This window comes from Symphalangus syndactylus, chromosome 15, assembly GCF_028878055.3.
Source record: "Symphalangus syndactylus isolate Jambi chromosome 15, NHGRI_mSymSyn1-v2.1_pri, whole genome shotgun sequence".
Taxonomy (NCBI): Eukaryota; Metazoa; Chordata; class Mammalia; order Primates; family Hylobatidae; genus Symphalangus; species Symphalangus syndactylus.
The window spans coordinates 79,089,200-79,112,793 of NC_072437.2; the positions used below are offsets into that span (position 1 = coordinate 79,089,200).

The 23,594-nt window shown below is 37.4% G+C and overlaps 1 protein-coding gene across 4 annotated transcripts in view; it reads right to left on the reverse strand.

Annotated features, from left to right (window-relative positions):
* Positions 1–23,594, reverse strand: part of VWA8 (von Willebrand factor A domain containing 8) — a 458,897-nt gene that overhangs the window by 206,859 nt on the left and 228,444 nt on the right. The window lies entirely within an intron of this gene.

Consider the following 23,594-nt stretch of genomic DNA (forward strand, 5'->3'; position numbering starts at 1 on the left):
CCATTAGCTGTTGGCTGTAGTCCTATTCCAAACTGTCACTTGACCAAATTCTTACAACCCTCTAATTGCTGTAATGTGAAAGGCTGGCTATTACTTCGCTTACAGATCAAATCTGCATTGGTTCAATTTATCCACCAACTCTCCAGAATAGACGAAGCTGCTGAAATGCCAGAATGTCTCGCCACAAATAAACTACAATTATGAAAATAATAATTGCTGCCAAACATATCAGCATTTGAGTTCTCCTCAAGTAGTCTCCCATTTATTTCTTATCACATTACCCTTTAAAAATGTTTATGTCATTTTCACTTTATTAATAGCATTGATATTTTCCTGTTTATTAAACTATTTGTTCATTGCCTATCTTCTTACCACTAGAAAGAAAGCTTCATGATAGCAGTGACCTTGTCTGTCATTCTGTTCATTGTTGTGTTCTCAAGAACAGTACTATGGACATAAGAGGAACTCAATAAAAGTTTGTGGCAATAGATCTCCTTTACCACCAAATGCAACTATACCCCAGCTACTGCAGCACTGACTTCTGAAAGCTCAAAGTTAAACCTTTCTCTAGAGAATTTTCTTCCGCTAATGGGAGTTACCTCACCCAGAAATGCTTGGGAGGTCACAGGTGCCTGCTTCCCTTTCTCCCTCAGGGCAGCCCTTAATCAATGACTTAGAGATATGAGGGTGAAAAAGGCTGGCGCTCTTGCTTCCAGGTGGGGTAACTGAGTAGTAACATTCACACTCCAGAACTCCCTGTGAAGAGGCTGAGGCCAGCCTTCAGCTAAACCACCTCTTTTCACTGGCCTTATCCTGAGTCCTTCACTTCCCTACAGATTTCACCTAAAAGCTGTCCCTCTAAATCATTTCCACAAACATTTCCATCTCTGGTTCTGCTGCTAGGGAACCCAATCTAAGATATCTGTTTACTGCTCGAATGAATGAGATAAATGTATAAATATTAGATCTTCTAGCAATACTTTTAATTCTTCCTGCATAAAACATTACAGATACACCTCAGTTAACAGAAATTAGCTAAGGAAGTTGTGAACTGAACAACCCATAAATACATAAATCTACTTACTACTAATTTAAGCCCCTCATCCCATCCTCTTCTGCTCATTTGTCACTGTTCCCATCATCTGAAGATTCTGGCTAAAGCAATAAGGAATGGCATTTTATAAAACTAAAACAAAACAAAACACCATTTTAAATCTAATTGAATAAGAAGAAAGTTGGGAGGTATCTTCTTCACTCCGTCTGCTTACCTAACAACCCTGTAAGAAACCTGCAGCTGGTGCTGACTAGAAAGGTCCAAAGAGAGGAGAGCAGGTTTAAGTGGTTAGGACATGATGCTAAACATGTTAAGATAATATATGATTGAAACAGTTCTAATATTGACTTGTTTTATTTATTTTTATTTTTATTTTTGAGATGGAGTCTTGCTCTGTCACCCAGGCTGGAGTGCAGTGGCGCAATCTCGGCTCACTGCAAGCTCCACCTCCTGGGTTCACGCCATTCTCCTGCCTCAGCCTCCTGAGTAGCTGGGACTAAAGGTGCCCGCCACCACGCCCGGCTAATTTTTTTTGTATTTTTTTCAGTAGAGACGGGGTTTCACTGTGTTAGCCAGGATGGTCTCATCTCCTGACCTCATGATCCACCCGCCTCGGCCTCCCAAAGTACTGGGATTACAGGCATGAGCCACTGAGCCTGGCCTATTTTTTTTTTTTTTTTAATTCTACTTTAAGTTCTAGGGTACATGTGCACAACATGCAGGTTTGTTACATATGTACACATGTGCCATGTTGGTGTGCTGCACTCATTAACTTGTCATTTACATTAGGTATTTCTCCTAATGCTATCCCTCCCCCATCCCCCAACCCATGACAGGCCCCAGTGTGTGATGTTCCTGGCTCTGTGTCCAAGTGTTTTCATTGCTCAATTCCCACCTATGAATGAGAACATGTGGTGTTTGGTTTTCTGTCTTTGTGATACTTTGCTCACCTACAGAATGGGAGAAAATTTTTGCAATCTACCCATCTGACAAAGGGCTAATATCCAGAATCTACAAAGAACTTAAACAAATTTACAAAAAAAAATCAAACAATCCTATCAAAAAGTGGGCAAAGGATATGAACAGACACTTCTCAAAAGACGACATTTATGCGGCCAACAGAAACATGAAAAAATGCTTATCATCACTGGTCATCAGAGAAATGCAAAGCAAAACCACAATGAGATACCATCTCTCACCAGTTAGAATGGCGATCACTAAAAAGTCAGTAAACAACAGGTGCTGGGGAGCATGTGGAGAAACAGGAACACTTTTACACTGTTGGTGGGAGTGTAAACTAGTTCAACCATTGTGGAAGACTGTGTGTGGATCCCTCAAGGATCTAGAACTAGAAATACCATTTGACCCAGAGTTGTTTTTATTTTTATTACAAATAAGGACTAAATTTTTAAAAAATCCCTCTTCCATCAGAATATCACTGATTTTATCATAGAAATAACGATTTTCTTAAAAAAATTTTGCTTTACAAGCAAAAAAAAAAGGATTAAAAAGTTACAAACTAAATTTATAATAGTGATTGACTTGAGGAAGGGGAGACCAGATTGGAAGTGGTGGCTAAAGGAGACCTCAGCTATAATTATAGTGTTTTATTTCTGCAAAAGGAAGAGTAGAATCAAATTTGGAAAAAATATGAACAGTTGTTAAAACTGGGTGATAAATTTGGATATGTGTTATATATTTGTATTTACATTTTTTGGATTTTTAACGTTTTTCTCAAACTAAAAAAGTAAATAACACTTGAAAGGAATGTAGCTGTTCTCTAGTGGCAAGGCACATAACAAAACTAAGTAGAAAATACACGCTGCATCTCAGTGGTTCTCAAGCTCCTTAAGCTTGTGATCTAGAAAATAAAGATGAAGAAATCCGCAGAATCCTGTCTCCAGTCTTCTTTTCCAAAACAGCCCTGAGCACACCACTTGCTGGTATCTCCAGTTTCAGGAGTCTGTAGCTCTGACTCATCAACTCCATAACCCACAAATTAGATGCCAGGATAATGTAACCACCTGATGGGTACACTGAAAGAAAGGATATTACTGAGGTACCCAGCTGGGGAGGAACATCATCTAAAAGATCACAGGAATTAATCTGGTAAAAGTTTTTATGAATCGCCCAGGTGACGGAACAGAAAACAGGGCTATTAAATTTACTGATGACACTCCTCAAAGGAGGTTGTGATTCAGCATCAATGTAAGTGTAATAATCCAGCAAAGTGAAATTTAATATGAATATCACTATTGACAAAAATGGAGTAATATGGAATAACTGGCCAAAAAATGTGGAAAAATACTTTGGGATCAAGCTGAGCAAGCATTAGGAATATGATGCTAGAATTTTAAAAAACAAGTATTATATTATACATAGGCTGAAGTGTAGATTGTAACAATTGGTTTGACCCATAGTCCTATCACATGGATAATACTTTAGTGACATACTTACTGCAGTACTATCCTCACTAAAATACCATGGATTCAGCATAATAAACTCAAGCAGCAGTTTTGGTTACTGTAGCCTTGTAATATAGTTTGAAGTCAGGTAGCGTGATGCCTCCAGCTTTGTTCTTTCGGCTTAGGATTGACTTGGCAATGTGGGCTCTTTTTTGGTTTCATATGAACTTTAAAGTCGTTTTTTCCAGTTCTGTGAAGAAAGTCATTGGTAGCTTGATGCGGATGACACTGAATCTATAAATTACCTTGGGCAGTTTGGCCATTTTCACAATATTGATTCTTCCTATCCATGAGCATGCAATGTTCTTCCATTTGTTTGTATCCTCTTTTATTTAGTTGAGCAGTGGTTTGTAGTTCTCCTTGAAGAGGTCCTTCATGTCCCTTGTAAGTTGGAGGGACTTCAAATTCCCTTTGAAGCAATTGTGAATGGGAGTTCACTCATGATTTGGCTCTCTGTTTGTCTGTTATTGGTGCATAAGAATGCTTGTGATTTTTGCACATTGATTTTGTATCCTGAGACTTTACTGAAGTTGCTTATCAGCTTAAGGAGATTTGGGGCTGAGAAGATGGGGTTTTCTAGATATACAATCATGTCATCTGCAAACAGGGACAATTTGACTTCCTCTTTTCCTAATTGAATACCCTTTATTTCCTTCTCCTGCCTGATTGCCCTGGCCAGAACTTCCAACACTATGTTGAATAGGAGTGGTGAGAGAGGGCATCCCTGTCTTGTGCCAGTTTTCAAAGGGAATGCTTCCAGTTTTTACCCATTCAGTATGATACTGGCTGTGGGTTTTTCATAACTAGCTCTTATTAGTTTGAGATACGTCCCATCAATACCTAACTTATTGAGAGTTTTTAGCATGAAGCATTCTGGATTTTGTCAAAGGCCTTTTCTGCATCTATTGAGATAATCATATGGTTTTTGTCGTTGGTTCTGTTTATATGCTGGACTATGTTTACTTATTTGCGTATGTTGAACCAGCCTTGCATCCCAGAGTTGAAGCCCACTTGATCATGGTAGATAAGCTTTTTGATGTGCTGCTGGATTCGGTTTGCCAGTATTTTGTTGAGGATTTTTGCATCAATGTTCATCAGGGATATTGGTCTAAAATTCTATTTTTTTGTTGTGTCTCTGCCAGGCTTTGGTATCAGGATGATGCTGGCCTCATAAAATGAATTAGGGAGGATTCCCTCTTTTTCTATTGATTGGAATAGTTTCAGAAGGAATGGTACCAGCTCCTCCTTGTACCTCTGGTAGAATTCGGCTGTGAATACATCTGGTGCTGGACTTTTTCTGGTTGGTAAGCTATTAATTATTGCCACAATTTCAGAGCCTGTTATTAGTCTATTCAGAGATTCAACTTCTTCCTGGCTTAGTCCTGGGAGGGTGTATGTGTTGAGGAATTTATCCATTTCTTCTAGATTTTCTAGTTTATTTGCATAGAGGTGTTTATAGTATTCTCTGATAGTAGTTTGTATTTCTGTGGGATCAGTGGTGATATCCCCTTTATCATTTTTTATTGCATCTATTTGATTCTTCTCTCTTTTCTTCTTTATTAGTCTTGCTAGTGGTCTATCAATTTTGTTGATCTTTTCAAAAAACCAGCTCCTGGATTCATTGATTTTTTGAAGGGCTTTTTGTGTCTCTATCTCCTTCAGTTCTGCTCTGATCTTAGTTATTTCTTGCCTTCTGATGGTACTGGTACCAAAACAGAGATATAGACCAATGGAACAGAACAGAGCCCTCAGAAATAATGCCGCATATCTACAACTATCCGATCTTTGACAAACCTGACAAAAACAAGAAATGGGGAAAGGATTCCCTATTTAATAAATGGTGCTGAGAAAACTGGCTAGCCATATGTAGAAAGCTGAAACTGGATCCCTTCCTTACACCTTATACAAAAATTAATTCAAGATGGATTAAAGACTCACATGTTAGACCTAAAACCATAAAAACCCTAGAAGAAAACCTAGGCAACACCATTCAGGACATAGGCATGGACAAGGACTTCATGTTTAAAACACCAAAAGCAATGGCAACAAAAGCCAAAATTGACAAATGGGATCTAATTAAACTAAAGAGCTTCTGTACAGCAAAAGAAACTACCATCAGAGTGAACAGGCAACCTACAGAATGGGAGAAAATTTTTGCAATCCACTCATCTGACAAAGGGCTAACATCCAGAATCTACAAAGAACTCAAACAAATTTACAAGAAAAAAACAAACAAACCCATCAACAAGTGGGCAAAGGATATGAACACACTTCTCAAAAGAAGACATTTATGCAGCCAAAAGACACATGAAAAAATGCTCATCATCACTGGCCATCAGAGAAATGCAAATCAAAACCACAATGAGATACCATCTCAGACCACTTAGAATGGCGATCATTAAAAAGTCAGGAAACAACAGGTGCTGGAGAGGATGTGGGGAAATAGGAACACTTTTACACTGTTGGTGGGACTGTAAACTAGTTCAACCATTGTGGAAGTCAGCGTGGTGATTCCTCAGGGATCTAGAACTAGAAATACCATTTGACCCAGCCATCCCATTACTGGGTACATACCCAAAGGACTATAAATCATGCTGCTATAAAGACACATGCACACATGTTTACTGCGGCACCATTCACAATAGCAAAAACTTGGAACCAACCCAAATGTCCAACAATGATAGACTGGATTAAGAAAATGGCACGTATACACCATGGAATACTATGCATCCATAAAAAAGGATGAGTTCATGTCCTTTGTAGGGACATGGATGAAGCTGGAAACCATCATTCTCAGCAAAGGACAAAAAACCAAACACTGCATGTTCTCACTCATAGGTGGGAAATGAACAATGTGGTGGGAATTGAACAATGAGAACACTTGGACACAGGAAGGGGAACATCACACCCTGGGGCCTGTTGTGGGGAGGGGGGAGGGGGGAGGGACAGCATTAGGAGATATACCTAATGCTAAATGACGAGTTAATGGGTGCAGCACACCAACATGGCACATGTATACATATGTAACAAACCTGCACGTTGTGCACAGGTACCCTAAAACTTAAAGTATAATAATAAAAAAAAAAGAAATACATTTTATAAGGCCATGGTTGCCATAGATACTGATTCATCTTACGGATCTGGGCAAAGTCAATTGAAAATCTTCTGGAAAAGGTTCACCATTCTAGATCCAATTAAGAACATCTGGCTGGGCATGGTGGCTCACATCTGTAATCCCAGCACTTTGGGAGGCCGAGGCAGGCAGATCACAGGATCAAGAGATCGAGACCATCCTGGCCAACATGGTGAAACCCTGTCTCTACTAAAAATACAAAAATTAGCTGGGCGTGGTGGCAAGTGCCTGTAGTCCCAGCTACTCGGGAGGCTGAGGCAGAAGAACTGCTTGAACCCGGGAGGTGGAAGTTGCAGTGGGCCGAGATCATGCCACTGGACTCCAGCCTGGTGACAGAGCGAGACTCCATCTTAAACAACAACAACGGAGGGTGGAGCCAAGATGGCCGAATAGGAACAGCTCCAGTCTCCAGCTCCCAGCCCGAGCGACACAGAAGACGGGTGATTTTGGCATTTCTGCTTGAGGTACCGGTTTCATCTCACTAGGGAGTGCCAAACAGTGGGTGCAGGACAGTTGGTGAAGTGCACGGTGCGTGAGCCGAAGCAGGGCGAGGCATTGCCTCACTCAGGAAGCGGAAGGGGTCAGGGAGTTCCCTTTCCTAGTCAAAGAAAGGGGTAACAGATGGCACCTGGAATACCGGGTCAGTCCCATCCTAATACTGCGCTTTTCCAACGGGCCTGGAAAACGGCACACTAGGAGATTGTGTCCCGCACCTGGCTCAGAGGGTCCTATGTCCACGGAGTCTCGCTGATTGCTAGCACAGCAGTCTGAGATCAAGCTGCAAGGTGGCAGCGAGGCTGGGGGAGGGGCGCCCGCCATTGCCCAGGCTTGCTTAGGTAAACAAAGCAACCAGGAAGCTCAACCTGGGTGGAGCCCACCACAGCTCAAGGAGGCCTGCCTGCCTCTGTAGGCTCCACCTCTGGGGGCAGGGCACAGACAAACAAAAACTCAGCAGGAACCTCCACAGACTTAAATGTCCCTGTCTGACTGACAGCTTTGAAGAGAGTAGTGGTTCTCCCAGCACGCAGCTGGAGATCTGAGAACAGGCAGACTGCCTCCTCAAGTGGGTCCCTCACCCCTGAGCAGCCTAACTGGGAGGCACCCCCCCAGTAGGGACAGACTGACACCTCATTCCACCGGGTACTCCTCTGAGACAAAACTTCCAGAGGAACTATCAGACAGCTGAATTTGTGGTCTCACGAAAATCCACTGTTCTGCAGCCACCACTGCTGACACCCAGCCAAACAGGATCTGGAGTGGACCTCTAGTAAACTCCAACAGACCTGCAGCTGAGGGTCCTGTCTGGTAGAAAGAAAACTAACAAACAGAAAGGACATCCACACCAAAAACCCATCTGTACATCACCATCATCAAAGACAAAAAGTAGATAAAACCACAAAGATGGGGAAAAAACAGAGCAGAAAAACTGGAAACTCTAAAAAGCAGAGCCCCTCTCCTCCTCCAAAGGAATGCATTCCCTCACCAGCAACGGAACAAAGCTGGATGGAGGATGACTTTGAGGAGTTGAGGAAAGAAGGCTTCAGACGATCAAACTACTCTGAGCTACGAGAGGAAATTCAAAACAATAGCAAAGAAGTTAAAAACTTTGAAAAAAAATTAGAAGAATGGATAACTAGAATAACCAATGGAGAGAAAGGCTTAAAGGAGCTGATGGAGCTGAAAGCCAAGTTTCGAGAACTACGTGAAGATTGCAGAAGCCTCAGTAGCAGATGTGATCAACTGGAAGAAAGGGTATCGCTGATGGAAGATGAAATGAATGAAATGAAGAGAGAAGGGAAGTTTAGAGAAAAAAGAATAAAAAGAAATGAACAAAGCCTCCAAGAAATTTGGGACTATGTGAAAAGACCAAATCTACGTCTGATTGGTGTACCTGAAAATGACGGGGAGAATGGAACCAAGTTGGAAAACACTATGCAAGATATTATCCAGGAGAACTTCCCCAATCTAGCAAGGCAGGCCAACATTCAGATTCAGGAAATACAGAGAACGCCACAAAGATACTCCTCGAGAAGAGCAACTTCAAGACACATAATTGTCAGATTCACCAAAGTTGAAATGAAGGAAAAAATGTTAAGGGCAGCCAGAGAGAAAGGTCGGGTTACCCACAAAGGGAAGCCCATCAGACTAACAGCTGATCGCTTGGCAGAAACTCTACAAGCCAGAAGAGAGTGGGGGCCGATATTCAACATTCTTAAAGAAAAGAATTTTCAACCCAGAATTTCATATCCAGCCAAACTAAGCTTCATAAGTGAAGGAGAAATAAAATACTTTAGAGTGATTTTGTCACCACCAGGCCTGCCCTAAAAGAGCTCCTGAAGGAAGCACTAAACATGGAAAGGAACAACAGGTACCAGCCACTGCAAAAACATGCCAAATTGTAAAGACCATTGAGGCTAGGAAGAAACTGCATCAACTAACGAGCAAAATAACCAACTAACATCATAATGACAAGATCAGATTCACACATATCAATATTAACTTTAAATGTAAATGGGCTAAATGCTCCAATTAAAAGACACAGACTGGCAAACTGGATAAGGAGTCAGGACCCATCAGTGTGCTGTATTCAGGAAACCCATCTCACGTGCAGAGACACACATAGACTCCAAATAAAGGGATGGAGGAAGATCTATCAAGCAAATGGAAAACAAAAAAAGGCAGGGGTTGCAATCCTAGTCTCTGTTAAAATAGACATTAAACCAACAAAGATCAAAAGAGACGAAGAAGGCCATTACATAATGGTAAAGGGATCAATTCAACAAGAAGAGCTAACTATCCTAAATATACATGTACCTTACACAGGAGCACCCAGATTCATAAAGCAAGTCCTGAGTGACCTACAAAGGGACTTAAACTCCCACACAATAATAATGGGAGATTTTAACACCCCACTGTCAACATTAGACAGATCAATGAGACAGAAAGTTAACGAGGATATCCAGGAATTGAACTCAGCTCTGCACAAAGTGGACCTAATAGACATCTACAGAACTCTCCACCCCAAATCAACAGAATATACATTTTTTTTCAGCACCACACCACACCTATTCCAAAATTGACCACATAGTTGGAAGTAAAGCTCTCCTCAGCAAATGTAAAAGAACAGAAATTATAACAAACTGTCTCTCAGACCACAGTGCAATCAAACTAGAACTCAGGATTAACAAACTCACTCAAAACCGATCAACTACATGGAAACTGAACAACCTGCTCCTGAATGACTATTGGGTACATAATGAAATGAAGGCAGAAATAAAGATGTTCTTTGAAACCAACGAGAACAAAGACACAACATACCAGAATCTCTGGGACACATTCGAAGCAGTGTGTAGAGGGAAATTTATAGCACTAAATGCCCACAAGAGAAAGCAGGAAAGATCCAAAATTGACACCCTAACATCACAATTAAAAGAACTAGAAAAGCAAGAGCAAACACATTCAAAAGCTAGCAGAAGGCTAGAAATAACTAAAATCAGAGCAGAACTGAAGGAAATAGAGACACATAAAAACCCTTCAAAAAATTAATGAATCCAGGAGCTGGTTTTTTGAAAAGATCAACAAAACTGATAGACTGCTAGCAAGACTAATAAGGAAGAAAAGAGAGAAGAATCAAACAGATGCAATAAAAAATGAAAAAGGGGATATCACCACCGATCCCACAGAAATACAATCTACCATCGGAGAATACTACAAACACCTCTATGCAAATAAACTAGAAAATCTAGAAGAAATGGATAAATTCCTCGACAAATACACCCTCCCAAGACTAAATCAGGAATAAATTGAATCTCTGAATAGACCATTAACAGGTTCTGAAATTGTGGCAATAATCAATAGCTTACCAACCAAAAAGAGTCCAGGACCTGATGGATTCACAGCTGAATTCTACCAGAGGTACAAGGAGGAACTGGTACCATTCCTTCTGAAACTATTCCAATCGATAGAAAAAGAGGGAATCCTCCCTAACACATTTTATGAAGCCAGCATCGTCGTGATATCAAAGCCTGGCAGAGACATAACCAAAAAAGAGAATTTCAGACCAATATCCTTGATGAACATTGATGCAAAAATCCTCAATAAAATACTGGCAAACCGAATGCAGCAGCACATCAAAAAGCTTATCCACCATAATCAAGTGGGCTTCATCCCTGAGATGCAAGGCTGGTTCAACATATGCAAATTAATAAATGTAATCCAGCATATAAACAGAACCAAAGACAAAAACCACATGATTATCTCAATAGATGCAGAAAAGGCCTTTGACAAAATTCAACAACCCTTCATGCTAATAACTCTCAATAAATTAGGTATTGATGGGACGTATCTCAAAATAATAAGAGCTATCTACGACAAACCCACAGCCAATATCATACTGAATGGGCAAAAACTGGAAGCATTCCCTCTGAAAACTGGCACAAGACAGGGATACCCTCTCTCACCACTCCTATTCAACATAGTGCTGGAAGTTCTGGCCAGAGCAATCAGGCAGGAGAAGGAAATAAAGGGTATTCAATTAGGCAAAGAGGAAGTCAAATTGTCCCTGTTTGCAGATGACATGATTGTATATCTAGAAAACCCCATTGTCTCAGCCCAAAATCTCCTTAAGCTGATTAGCAACTTCAGCAAAGTCTCAGGATAAAAATCAATGTACAAAAATCACAAGCATTCTTGTACACCAATCACAGACAAACAGAGAGCCAAATCATGAGTGAACTCCCATTCACAATTGCTTCAAAGAGAATAAAATACCTAGGAATCCAACTTACAAGGGATGTGAAGGACCTCTTCAAGGAGAACTACAAACCACTGCTCAATGAAATAAAAGAGGATACAAACAAATGGAAGAACATTCCATGCTCATGGGTTGGAAGAATCAATATCGTGAAAATGGCCATACTGCCCAAGGTAATTTATAGATTCAATGCCATCCCCATCAAGCTACCAATGACTTTCTTCAAAGAATTGGAAAAAACTACTTTAAAGTTCATATGGAACCAAAAAAGAGCCCGCGTTGCCAAGTCAATCCTAAGCCAAAAGAACAAAGCTGGAGGCATCACGCTACCTGACTTCAAACTATACTACAAGTCTACAGTAACCAAAACAGCATGGTACTGGTACCACAACAGAGACATAGATCAATGGAACAGAACAGAGCCCTCAGAAATGATGCCGCATAGCTACAACTATCTGATCTTTGACAAACCTGACAAAAACAAGAAATGGGGAAAGGATTCCCTATTTAATAAATGGTGCTGGGAAAACTGGCTAGCCATATGTAGAAAGCTGAAACTGGATCCCTTCCTTACACCTTATACAAAAATTAATTCAAGATGGATTAAAGACTTAAATGTTAGACCTAAAACCATTAAAATCCTACAAGCAAACCTAGGCGATACCATTCAGGACATAGGCGTGGGCAAGGACTTCATGTCTAAAACACCAAAAGCAATGGCAACAAAAGCCAAAATTGACAAATGGGATCTAATTAAACTAAAGAGCTTCTGCACAGCAAAAGAAACTACCATCAGAGTGAACAGGCAACCTACAGAATGGGAGAAAATTTTTGCAACCTACTCAACTGACAAAGGGCTAATATCCAGAATCTACAATGAACTGAAACAAATTTACAAGAAAAAAACAAACAACCCCATCAAAAAGTGGGCAAAGGACATGAACAGACACTTCTCAAAAGAAGACATTTATGCAGCCAAAAAACACATGAAGAAATGCTCATCATCACTGGCCATCAGAGAAATGCAAATCAAAACCACAGTGAGATACCATCTCACACCAGTTAGAATGGCCATCATTAAAAAATCAGGAAACAACAAGTGCTGGAGAGGATGTGGAGAAATAGGAACACTTTTACACTGTTGGTGGGACTGTAAACTAGTTCAACCATTGTGGAAGTCAGTGTGGCGATTCCTCAGGGATCTCGAACTAGAAATCCCATTTGACCCAGCCATCCCATTACTGGGTATATACCCAAAGGACTATAAATCATGCTGCTATAAAGACACATGCACACGTATGTTTATTGCGGCACTATTCACAATAGCAAAGACTTGGAACCAACCCAAATGTCCAACAACAATAGACTGGATTAAGAAAATGTGGCACATATACACCATGGAATACTATGGAGCCATAAAAAATGATGAGTTCGTGTCCTTTGTAGGGACATGGATGAAACTGGAAAACATCATTCTCAGTAAACTATCGCAAGGACAAAAAACCAAACACCACATGTTCTCACTCATAGGTGGGAATTGAACAATGAGAACTCATGGACACAGGAAGGGGAACATCACACTCTGGGGACTGTTGTGGGGTGGGGGGAGGGGGGAGGGACAGCATTAGGAGATATACCTAATGCTAAATGACGAGTTAATGGGTGCAGGAAATCAACATGGCACGTGGATACATATGTAACAAACCTGCACATTGTGCACATGTACCCTAAAACCTAAAGTATAATTAAAAAAACAACAACAACAACAAAAAAAAAAAAAAAAAAAGGAACGAAGGAAAACATTTGTGATTCACAGAAGGAGGCCGAATTATCAACATTAACAGAAGGTTAAGAGAAATTGAAATCAACTCTCACAAAATATTTTCAAATGTTCAAGACTTTAGTGGAAGAGGTCACTGCAGATATGCTGGAAATAGCAAGAGAACTAGAATTAGAAATCAAGCCTGAAGATGCACGTGAATTGCTGCAACCTTGTGCTAAGACTTCATCATATGAGGAATTGCTTATTGCTAAGACTTCATCAGATGAGGAATTGCTTATTGTGAATAAACAAAGAAAGTGGTTTCTTGAGATGGAATCCACTCTAGGTGAAAATCTTATGAACATTGTTGAAATGACAACAAAGTATGTAGAATGTTACATAAACATATTTGATTAAAAAAAAAAAACCAACTCAAGCAGCAGTACAGTACAGTGGTTAGAACACAGGGTTGAAGCCAGAATGTATGAAGCTAGCTGTGTGACCTCGGCCAAATTGTTTAACCTCTCTGTGCCTCAGCAGCTTCATTTGCAAAACAGAGACAGTAATGGTATTGATCTCATAGAGTTGTAGTGAGCAGTAACAAGTCACAGTTTGAAAACAGCTTAGAACAGTGCCTGGCCACAGTAGCTGCTATGCAAATGTTAAATAAAAAAAATACAAAAATTTAAATCAATTTGGAGATCATCTAGAGGAGTCAAAAATTATTACAAACCAAAAGATCTACATGGAAAAGTAGAGGCACTGTCATAATTCACTTTTTAAAAAATTTAAAAGGGGGGGCACTAGAAGGCATTATTAATATGGAAACTACTGCCCAATTGCTAATAAAAATGTTTCCAAAACAGCCTTTTCAAATTTATAATGGGGAAGATGAGAAAGAGGGAGCAGCCTGGCTGTTCTGTGCAGCAGCTGACATTGGACAGGGCTCCAGTTCTCTAGTGCTCTTATCAGTGCTAAGAATGTTGTGATGACTCAATAATAATTTTTTCCAGGAGACTTCAGAAAAGCTTTTACGTTTTCTCTTTTCTGCCAGTATTTCTATGTGCTCTCTGGGACTTTGTGAATTTCAAAATTTATACTGTCACATTCAGTTTTTTTCAGCTTGAGGAGAGCCTCATATGTTGAATTATGCTGTGCTTTGTAAAGCATGTCATCATTCACTCCAGGATATTTGATTTTAAGAGGGCAGAATTTGCTAAACGGTTACTTCATTTGGTTTCACAAAGAAAAAAGTATAAAACTATGACAGAGGAAAGTAAGTGTTTTAACAATAACCATCCAAAATGCAATGTTTTAATGACCTCAGTTGGTTAGAGCACTTATATAACAGTTAAAGATCTATTATATACATAGAATTAACCTTAATTCTAAAACAAGCATCAGTACTCCTCAGTAGGCATGGCTGACCACAGGGGAGCTTGACCTGGAAGTTTCAGATGAAATTAGCACATATCAAGTCATTTAAACAAATACTTACTGGACATCTGCTGTGAATTAAGAACCACATCAAGTACCTGCCTCATGATTGGTAGATCACCCACAGGAGTTACTGTTAACTTCTCTTTTCCCCCCACCCTCCGCATAGTTATAAAGGCTAAAATTGGCCCTGTAAACCTATTTCAATATGTCCCTTCTTTCCACTCTCATTGTCAGTATGTTTGCTCAGCACCAACAATATGATCTGGATCACCTCCTAGTGTTTTCTGTGATTCAATCCTGCCTGTTTTCAATAACCATAATGCTGCTTTCTCTGTGCTCCACTTAGAAAACTCCTACTTACCCCTTAAGACTCAGTTTGAGCGCTACCTTCTCCATATCACCTTCTACCATATCACAGACATGTATTCTGGGAGTTCAGTGTCCCTCCTCAAGGCTCCCATGGCACCTGCACATGCTCTATCATAGCTTATATACAATAACTGTACCATAAATGTTGATGCATTTTCACCACTGACAAGCAAGCTGTACTAGGTCAAGATGGATATCATCATTTATACGGCATCCAGTGCCTAAAACAGACACTGCCAAACAAAATGAATAGATATTAGGCGAATGAATTAACATATAGTGAATAAACCAGGTTCTTGCCCTCAAAAAGTTCCCTATTTAGTTGGAAAGGCATGATTGGGCAAAGAGGAGGGGATGGAAATAAGATATAGAAACTACTATAGTGCAAACCAATGTTTGATAAGAAAGTAGGGTATACGGCAACAAGCTAACGCTTATTATGCTGCCTAAATGTTTAGGTATCTAAAGGTGCCAGATACTGTGGTTGGCCCATTGCACACATTCTCTCATTTATTCCTCACAACAACCCTGCAAGGTATTATTATTTCAATTTGATAGGCAGGGAAATTAAGACTCAAGGAGTTCAGGGCCCAGAAAGGTTAGTGAAGACTGGATTTGATCTCTAAAACCCACGCCCTTTCTATCACAATGGTACAAATTCAATTCTGTGGAGTGTCAGAGGAGGGAACAAACAGTAACACCCAGAATGAAGAAAAATCACAAAAAGTTTTATGTAGAAGTAACAGTGGACCAAATCTTGAAGGGTTGGGGGAGAAAGGAGCTACATTTTAGATGGAGGAATAAAGAAGGCATACATACAAATTCAAAACTTATGAGTAGGACACTGAATAGTCTGGAGCAAATTGAGAATATCTGCAGAAAATCTCACTGAAAGAGAAAGTTGGGGCTATCCTGGGAGACCTGGGAACTCCCAATCTAAACACCGCTATTAGAAAAATAACCAAGAGCACAGGTCATGTTAATGATTGGACCTGTGCTGTCCTCTTCAATTATGAAGGATAGCAAATGAAAAAAACTCTGGCAGTATAAGTATTCCAGAGCCCTAAAATAAGTCTGACTTTAATCTTGTCTAAAATCTTAATTTTAGACATGTATTTTTAACCAAGGAGGAAATACAGCTATAGAAGTTAACATATTCAAGTGTCCTCTTAATGTCAAATTAACATAACATCATAGAAAAACAAGTAAATAGATTCACTTCACAAATGGGAGCCATATATTCTCTTCTGTTTTAAATGTATACTTTCAAAAGTAATTACTTTCATTAATCTTTTAAATTACCTATATAATTCTCTCCAGACATCTTGATTTTAACTAAATCCATGAATTGCCCAGCTTGCTGGCTTTATGAAATCTGATCATCAAAACATAACATGGCCATATTTAAAAGTACACTGGTTGTGTTTTATTTGTGTATGTTTGCTGACAGTTTTACTTATCAAGACTATGTTTTGAATGGCCCTTATAACTAATTTGTTCAAATGACATTCATAAACTAAGTGTGACTGATTATTTAGATGGTAACATCACAAATCCATTGAAAGGAATCTAAAATAAACGAAGATCTTAAGTGGATTATCCATAGATTAGAGAAGTCTTAAACATTCTTTATAGACTGCCTTTTTTAGGTCTTTTAGACATATGTTTCTCTTAAGGCAATTTTATGAGCTAAAATGTTATAGCAAATGTAGCCCTAAAACTGTATATAAAATGTTATGGCAAACATAGCCCTAAAGCTGTATATAATAAATAAAAAATTCCCACACTGAAATTAGTAGGAGTGTCAGTCTAGTCAGTAAAAAATGTTCAATGTATGTATTTTTTTTATTTTAAATTTTTGTAGGTACTAATATGGTTTGGCTGTGAACCCACCCAAATCTCATCTTGAATTCCCACATGTTGCGGGAGGGACTCAGTGGGAGCTAAATGAATCATGGGGGCAGGTCTTTCCTGTGCTGTTCTCGTGATAGTAAGTCTCAAGAGATCTGATGGTTTTAAAAAGGGGAGTTTCCCTGCACAAGCTCTCTTCTCTTGTCTGCCATCATGTGAGACATGCTGTTTGCCTTCCACCATGATTGTGAGGCCTCTCCAGCCACATGGAACTGTAAGTCCAATAAACCTGTAAATTGCCCAGTCTTAGGTATATCTTTACCAGCAGCGTGAAAACAGACTAATACAGGTACATAGTAGGTGTGTATATTTATGGTGTACATGAGATATTTTGATACAAGCATGCAATGCATAATAATCACATCAGGGTAGATGGGGTATCTATTACCTCAAGCATTTATCCTTTGGGTTACAAACTATCCAATTATACTCTTCTAGTTAGTTTTAAATGTATTTTAAAATTAAATTATTTTTGGCTATAATCACCCTGCTGTGTGGGCAAATACTACATCATATGTATTCTATCTAACTATATTTTTGTACTTATTAACCATACCTACTTCCGCAACACCCCACTATTCTTCCTAGCCTCTGGTGACCATGCTTCTGCTCTCTATCTCCATGAGTTCAATTGTTTTAATTTTTAGCTCTTACAAATGAGTGAAAACATGTGAAGTTTGTCTTTCTGTGCCTGGCTTATTTCACTTAACATAATGACCTCCAGTTGCACCCATGTTTTTGCAAATGACAGGATCTCATTCTTTTTTTATGGCCGAATAGTACTCTATTGTGTATATATATCACATTTTCTTTTTCCATTCATCTGTTGATGGACCCTTAGGTTGCTTCTTCCAGATCTTGGCTATTGTAAATAATGCTGCAGTAAACATAAGAGTGCAGATGTCTCTTCAATATACTGATTTCCTTTCTTGTGGGTATATACCCAGCAGTGGGATTGTTGGTTCCTATGGTAGCTCAATTTTTAGTTTTTTGAGGAACCTCCAAACTGTTCTCCATAGTGGTTGTACTAATTCACATTCCCACTAACAGCATACAAGGGTTCCCTTTTCTCCACATCTTCATCAGCATTTGCTATTGACTGACTTTTGGATACAAGCCGTTTTAACTGGGTAATATATATATTTTAAACAGAAATTGAGACTTTTCACTTTCAACTTTACATTATAAATAACCAATATTGTTGGAGATACTTAGGGCCCTTGTTAAAATGAATATTTTATTTGTAATACTATTGTCAATCAATAATATAGTAATGGGTACTATAAAATATAAATATTGAGCTTTGAAATTTTTATTATATTTTCAATTTAGGAATTTTTTTCATAGATAATGTATCTATACTTTTATCTAGCCACTTTCAGAATTACTATAGAATATAAATCAGCAGCATGCAACTCTTTACAATTTATGGATCGTTTGTTATTTTGTAACAAATGGTTAGTATTAAAGACATTCTAGGCAGAAAGTAAGGCATGGGATCTCTAATCCTTTAAACTTTTAAAAGCATTGTGAATACTGTCTTCTTTTTGCCCAATGAAAGATATTCAAATACAGACCTAAGAAAGATATTATTATAAAAATGACCCCAACTGCTCCTCTTAGAGATGAAAGAACTGAGACCCAAAAAAAGGCTCAAAAATATATAGCTTCAAATGAGCATACTATAAATTAAAGATTGAAAATCAATAATTTAGGCATTCACATCAAAAAGTTTTTAAAAAGAACAACACGTGAAATCGAACGAAAACAAAAGGAAGGGTATAATAAAGATAAAATCAGAAATTATTGAAATAGAAACAAAACATATAAAAGAGAGTTTCAACAACGCCAAAAGTTGGTTCTTTGACCAATAATATTAATAAACCCCTGGCAAAACTGATTGAGAAGGCAAACAGCCAATACCAGGTGTAAAAATGGGAATATCATTACTAAGGACATTAAAATATCAAAAGGTGATATTCTAAATAACTTTATGCCAATAATTAGAGGGGAACAGATCCTAAAACAACATTTATCAAAGCTTCTCATGGCTAATAAACATGAATCCACAACTAAAAAGCCTGCTTATAAAGATAATGGTGGTAACATACACCTAGAAATAATTATTATATTATTGTTATATTTCATTGTCTCCTTTTTCGCTGGTTAAGTAATGACCATAATCTAAAATTAGAATTGACTGAGGCAGTTCAGCCTAATATATCTTTCTAAAAATATATTTTGTTGTTCAAAATAAAGGAATGGAGAAACTGCCCTCATGATACAAAGAAACTCTCATGTAAAATGACTTTCTTTTTCCTAGGGTATTATCTTGATAGCTGATTTTAATTTCCAAAGCTATCCTTAAAGAAAAAATTGGTTTTTGGCTTATTTTAAAATATTAAATTTAAATTCACTTGTTTTCACTTTAAGTTGATAGTATATACTTATATGGCATCTGTATATACATCTCCATGGTGAAGTGATTCTCATGAAAAGTGACTTCCTCTTTTCTGGAGTATAAATTTCAATGACATTTTCAACTTTTGAAGCCATCTTTAAGAAAAAAAGCTTTTTCCTTATTTTAAAATATTAAATTTAAATTCATTTGTTTTGCTCTAAATTGATACTATACACTTAAGTAGCATCTGTATATACATTAAAACTGTCAAGTAATAAAATGTTTTTAAAGGAACCCACACTCTACAGTAGGAGGTAAACACTATGCAATCAAAACAGCACAAATTCTGCTAAGAATGAACTGCAATGCTCACTTATCATCCTTAAATATAAAATATTGGTCTTGCTATGTGCCCTGTAACTCAAAAGTTGGAATTATGATATGTTATAAATAGAAATTATTCAAGTGAGAACTAGCAAACTAGTTGAAAATTCTGATTCTTTCATTATATTTCCAATTTTATCCATGTGTGAGGAAAAACTAACTGAATAGCTTAAAGGAGAGGAAAAAAAAATGAGAGTGCTTCAAATTCAGGGGAACACAGAAGATTGAAATAATTACAGGTAAGAACAGTATTACAGCTCCTGTAGGATTATGTTTCTTATTTCTTCCTATACCTCCTATAATACACAGCCTCATAGTTTTAATATGACAAATATTTAAAAATTTTTTGAGTTGAAAGTCCTAGGTTTATATAATACATCATTCCTACAAAGAACCATGAGAAGATATAAAAGTAGTGTGGTAAAGATTTGGATGAAGCTGGAGTAAAAGAACCAGTATTAGTCTTCTTTTTAAAAAATAATTACAAAAAATGTGGCACATATACACCATGGAATACTATGCAGCCATAAAAAATGATGAGTTCATGTCCTTTGTAGGGACATGGATGAAACTGGAAAACATCATTCTCAGTAAACTATCGCAAGGACAAAAAACCAAACACCACATGTTCTCACTCATAGGTGGGAATTGAACAATGAGAACTCATGGACACAGGAAGGGGAACATCACACTCCGGGGACTGTTGTGGGGTGGGGGGAGGGGGGAGGGATAGCATTAGGAGATATACCTAATGCTAAATGAGGAGTTAATGGGTGCAGCAAACCAACACGGCACATGGATACATATGTAACAAACCTGCACATTGTGCACATGTACCCTAAAACCTAAAGTATAATAAAATAAAAAAAATAAAAATAAAAAATAAAAAATAATTACAACCTTTATTTTAGATTCAGGGGGTACATGTGAAGGTTTGTTACATAGCTATATAGTGTGATCCTGAGGTTTAGGGTATGACTGACCCTGCCACCTACACAGTAAACATAGTAACCAATTGTTAGTTTTCAATCCTTGCTCCTCTCCTTCTCTCTGCCCTTTAGCAGTCCCCACTATCTATTGTTGCCATCTTTATGTCCATGGATACTCAATGTTTAGCTCTCACTTATAAGAGAGAACATGTAAGATCCTATGTTCTTAAAGCACTAGAAAAGGCTAGAAATTTTCTGAAATATGTGGTTGACCTATATAAAATTTGGGAAATGAAATGATGGGTGACAGAAGAAAGAAACATGGAAAGTTGGGAGTGGGAATGTGGGGGACAAGTAATATGACAATGAGAAGAGGGCTTTCTATGGAACAAATTCTTAACATTTAATGCCTAACATATTGAGAAGAATTATATTTAGCTTGGCCAATTCATGCATCTAGCTTTGTAATTACAATTCTCTAATATTGGCAGAAATGATGGTAGCATAAAATCAGGATTAAAAATGTATTGTAAACAACAAAGAAGAATACCTTCTATTTCCAAATAATGTAGAATGAACACTATATAGCAGAGATACTGAGGATATTGAGGGTGATGTTGAGGTAGATGAAGATAAGGGGAAGAATTTACTATGACGGAAGCTCATCATCTCACAAGTATGAAACAGATAACCTTCAGTTCCATTTCAAACAGCCATCAACAAGTTAAAAGTATTTGAAGAAATAATGGTGTCTGTTGACCTTGTTACATACTATTAACAATAGCAAATTTAAAATTTGCATATATTCCGTTAAATTAATTTATTCCTAAATATATTCTTTACACTACTGTAAACAGTATTTTTAAATTTTTTCTCATCGCTATAGATATATATGGAATATATATATGGAATACAATTGATTTTTGTACATTTTCCTTGTATCTTATGACCTTGCTTAACTTGCTTATTAGTTCTAACACTTTTTTTATATGTTTCTTAAGATTTTTTATATACACATTCATGCAATTGTGTCATCTATAAATAACACATATGCCATTTATTAAGTTTTCTTGCTTTATTGTGCTAGCTGGCACCTCCAGCATAATATGAGTAGTTAATATTCTTGTCTTTTCTCCTAATCATGAGAAAAACGTTTAGTTTTTCATTTTTAAATATGAAGTTTAGCTATAGGCTTTTTATAGATGCCTCTTATTTGATTGAGGAAGTTTCCTGATATTTGTAGTTTATGTGATATTTTATCATGAATGGATATTGAATTTTCTCAAATGATTTTTCTGGCGGCAATTAGAGGATCATATGGTTTTTTATTTATTCTGTAAATGTGTTATATTATTTGATTTTTAAATGTTAAGCCAGCCTTGCATTCCTGAGATAAAACCTCCTTGGTTATGACATATTATCCTTTTTATATATTGTTGAATTTGATTTGTTAACATTTGTTAAAAATTTTTGCATCTATGTTCATAGGAAATTCTGAATTGTAATTTTATTTTTTTGTATTATACAGGTCTGCTGATAAAAAACACTCTCAGTTTTTGTCTGAAAATGTCATTATTTTGCCTTCTGAAGAATATTTTTGCCAAATATACTAATATATACTGATTTTTTTTTTTCTTTCAGCACTTCAATTGAATTGTGGTTCATATTTATTTCTCAGGAGAAGTCGGCAGTCACTTTTATCATTGTTCCCCTATAGGTAATATGTCTTTTATCCTCTGGCAATTTTAAAGATTTTTCTCTTGGTTTTTAGCAATTTGATTATATGCCATGTAGTGTTTTATTGTTTATTCTGCTTGAAGTTCATTGAGCTTCCTGGATTGGTGATGTTATCTTTTTTATCAAATTTGAGAATTTTCCTACCATTATTTCTTCAAATATTTTTCTGTCCCATTTTTTTCTCCTCTCTTTTGAGACTACAATTGTGTGTATGTGAAGCTGCTTTTTTAGGGTTGTCATTTTACACTAAGAATTTCCAATTATTCTGTCATTATGTTCATTTTTCTCCCTTTAAATGTTTGAATCTATTTACGGCAACTGTTTTATAGTCCTTGTCTGCTAATTCCATTATCTTGTCATTTTTAGTCTGTTTCTATTGACCAATTTTCCTGCTTTTTTTTTGTATGTCTAGTCATTTCCTATTGAATGCTTGACTCAATGAATGTTATGTTGCTGAGTGTTTGGATTTTGTGGTCTTCTTGGTTGAGTGTTAAGTTTTGTTCAGGTATGAAGTCAATTTACTGTTGAATCACCTGATTTTTTCAAGGTATTCCTCCCTACCTCCCCAAATACCCATTATTTTTATTTTTAAAGCCATTTTGTAGGAGACAAAACTTCCAAAATAATATTAAATAGCAAGCATCCTTCTTTATCAGGGCTTAGTTTCAAAATTTGTAAGGATAGGTATGGAGTAACTCTTACTTTAGGGATAGATCGTCCTACTTCTAAACCTAGACTTTATAAGATAAATACCCTTCTGAATACCAGGGGTATTTAATGAAGGAACTCTGGTAGTTGTTCAGCTCAAAGATACCTAGTAGTTTTTCTTTTCCTAGTGTTTGTGAATTTTGTTCAGTTTTATAGTTTTTATTGTGGTAGGGCTAATCTGGTACCACTACCCTGTCATGCTCAGAGGTATAAATCCCAAAAGGCAGTTTTTCACCATATCTCAGCTTTCCCTGGGTCCTTTCCTCTTTCTCCTTTGACCCACTAACTCTGCCCTTTATTCTCCTACAATTCTCTCTCAAGAACTGATAATCACTTAGTGAAAAGACCCAGACCAGAAACTAACTCTTATAACTCAATTCAATGCTCTATTATACTATATATTTTTTACTTCCTAGGATTAAAACAATAACAATCTAAGTTAGCTTTAAGTTGTTCATTACTTGATATATTTCTTGACTTATCTATTTTGTTTTTGGTGGATCTGTCATTTATATTTTATTTTTTAAAAATTAGAACAGGTTCACTCA